Here is a 3,735-nt window from a genome sequence, read left to right on the forward strand (position 1 = left end):
CTAGAATAAGTTCTGGACGAGCTACTGTTTCACAGAGGTAAAGTTTCAATGCATGCATATTTTATCATAATTAAATACCTTTTGGTAATATTTAATAGCTTTATCGACAAAGCATCACTAAATATACAAAACCAAAAAAAAACAAACGATATTTTAATTTAACTAATATAATTTTGAACAATACGTCTTGATATGTTAATCTAAATAAATGGACTTCTAAATATTGCCCCCAAAAGCATAATATAGCACACTATAATGTTTTAAAGCTGTGGTTTAGTAATATTAAAGCAATATTTATTATTTACTTTCACTTTATCTAATAACTTTTGTCTTCAAAGATTCGCAAGATATAAATAAAATACACATGACACTAGTTCTTCTGTAGTTAAGGCATTTCCTTAACAGATGGACGTGTGTTGATGATGGTTTCGTTTTATTAGTATGTTTCAACACAGCAATTGAAAGCGTAGTTGTCATCATGTGAGGGGATTACTATTTCCTCAGCCTTTCGTGATAAAAAAAAATTCCAGCGTCATTAAATTCGAAATTAATATATCTCTGTACCATAAAGCTCAAATGTGTGCAAGGGAAATTTAAATAAAAGTGCAGACACTTAGAAAGTTTCGTAAAATATGACTGTTTAATTACTAAATAAAATTATCCCTAATGTTTTTTTAAGAATGTTTTATGAATTAATATTAGGTAATCTGAGTGTTATACACAGTGAAGCAAGTCATTATATGACATGTGGTTTTCAATCTTTGTCACCTTGTTTTTTGCAAAATTATTTATAGAGGTAACTTATGAATGTCGTTAAACGTAACATGTGATTATTTAACGTAACGGACAAAATATTTTTGGGCAACTGAGTAGCAAAATAAAACTAGTGAAAAAACAAAGTTGTGTGATATGTAGATGGTTTTCGTTGTTGTTTTTATTTTAGAGCAAAGCCACGCTGTGCTATCCCGCTGTTTCTACCCGCAAAAAATTGGATCTGGATTTTAGCATTGTACATCCGTAAACTTACCACTGACCCACAGGAGAATGTAAGATACATATAAATTAGTATTTCCAATAAAAGAACAAAATAATCATTTCTTTATTATTATTGAAGTAAAAGAACTAAGTTTTATTTGTCTGAATTGGGAAAATGAAGCAAAGATGCAATCAAGGCACACGTGATGTATCACACACACTTTTTAATTTCGTGTAAACTGATCAAGTCCAAAGTAAGTCAACATTTACTAAATAGAAAACATGATGTTTTGGGTCGACATGAGACCTATTGATCCATCTATACAGGGGCTATCTGCACTAGATGTTCCTAATTTTGTACTGATAAACTTTAGAAGGAAAACAGCTAGTTAACTGGACTCACCAGCAGCTCTCTGGACAGTCTCGTCTGATCCAATAGCGAGGTTTGAATGTGAACCTTATAATATATGCTTAGCTTCAATACACAAATATTATAATGTATACTCAGCCTCATTGCGCAGAACACAATGTGGTTGAGTGTACATTATAATAGTCTGTAGTATAATTAGATAATCCTTGACCTACGCTCGATCCATTTTAGAGAAAATAGTAGGGCTGAAAGTAAGATAACTCTTTCCTGTTCAAATGTTAGCTGCCAATTTGACTTTATATGTTTGTTTGTTTTGAATTTCGCGCAAAGCTATTCGAGGGCTATCTGCGCTTGCCGTCCCTAATTTAGCAGTGTAAGATTAGAGGGAAGGCAGCTAGTTATCATCACCCACCGTCAACTCTGGGGCTACCTTTTACCAACGAATAGTGGAATTGACTATAACATTATAACGCCCTCACTGCTGAGAGGGCGAGCATGTTTGGTGCGACCGGGATTCGAACCTATGACCTTCGGATTACGAGTCGAACGTCTTAACACATTTGGCTATGCCGGGCCGACTTTATATGGACAATTGATCACATGAAAAAGATAACGTGAACCTCCGAACAATGGTATCACGTTACACTCGTTAAGACGATAAAAACTCATCATAAACTCGAATTTGCAATATTGATTTACTATGCATGACGTTGAAAGACTAAACTCCCTAATTAGAAAGCAAAGTTGTCCAATAAGAACAGCCTTATAATTTTTTAGAAAACTTTGGAAACTAAAAGTAATAAACTATCAGCAAGATTAAAACTTCACATAGAAAATCTGTTTTAAAAAGGATATAACGTGTTGTTATAACGTTGTATCGCAATGAGAAAATGTGATTTCATTAATTATTTCTAATATCAAATTTGTATACTTTAAATCATTATAATTAAAAACCTATCTTAAATGACTACTGAGACGGCTTCCTCAAAATGCTTAATAGTTCTTAATAACAGAACCCATGATGATTGCAACTCTTGATAAGGTGGAATACACGTGTAATGGGATATTCCAATTCTCAACCCCTTAGCTTCTAACACTACTTATAAGCGTGTTTTTTGTTATTTTTTTGTGAGAGATACTCTAGCTTCACGAGGAGAGGCGTAATCTCACTACAAGTCCAATTTTTATATTTCAAGCGAATGTAATGAATATGCAATATTCATGTGTAAATGTGCAAAGTATGAAAGCGGAAAATTCTTAAAATTTCATAATCAAAATACACAGAACATGTGATCTTTCTACGCTTAACATGATAAGTAGGATGTGACGGTTAATTTACCTCGCTTGTCAAATGAAGTCGCGTTTCACAAGCGTTCACTGTTTTCTTTTTTTTTTTAAAAATGTTACCTCACTTAGACGTTGGGAAAGAAATTTTAGAATATGAGAAACAAGCAAAAATGCTTTAAACTGAACCAGAAGCTTTCCTGCATGTTTGTTTCTATTAGTCTTAAATGAACATTTCAAGTCTAAAATTATGTCTTAGTCTGACGTATTTAAATACCAAGATGATATGTACATTTCTGTTCTACCTCTGTCATCACAGGGATATTAGAGAAAGACAGGTTTTAAAGTGTGTGTCACAGCCAGTCTCACGTGACTAATGGATGACATAAATTTATCAACGTCTGTCGTCAGGTGACATACAACTCTCTCCAAGGAACATTCTATACTCTCTGTTGGTCCATATAGGTTTTCAATAGTAATAACCAATTTTCTTTCTTTTTTAATTTTTTGCAAAGTCTTCAAAACATGATGGTAACCAAGAATCAAGTTCTCGTAGAAACCCAAAACCTTCAGAACACTTTCAATACTTCTGAACGTTATTTTAATTTTTTTAGGATAAATAGTGGTTCTTGTACTTAATTTTTGTTTCTGATGAGTTAAAATAAAGTTTCATCCTTGTTTAATACACAACTGATTCCACTAGTAGATACAATCAAACAAAATAGTTTTGTCTAGACTTGTTTTTGATAGACGTTAATACTTCGAAATAAAGTTTGATTTGTTTATATTTTTTTGGTGCATAACAACTAGGATACCTGCACTAAACAACCAGAAAAAATACAGTAAAGTTTAAAAAAAAAGAAAAGTTAATATTAAATAACGCCAGAAAATTAAAAAGAATTTGAAAAGCCAAAGATCCGCAAAACAAAACTAAAACTTAACTAAGTTGGTGAATGTTACAATCGCCAGTAACACCGTCAATGTCAGGGGTGTTAAAAAAAAAAAACAACGTCTAAAACGGTGGCGCCTCTCACAGTCCTGACGACAGTGTGAAAGTAAAACGTGGATAACTGAATGTCGCAAATGCCACATATTGTTGGATCAAT

Source organism: Tachypleus tridentatus, chromosome 6 (genome assembly GCF_004210375.1).
Source record: "Tachypleus tridentatus isolate NWPU-2018 chromosome 6, ASM421037v1, whole genome shotgun sequence".
NCBI lineage: Eukaryota > Metazoa > Arthropoda > Merostomata > Xiphosura > Limulidae > Tachypleus > Tachypleus tridentatus.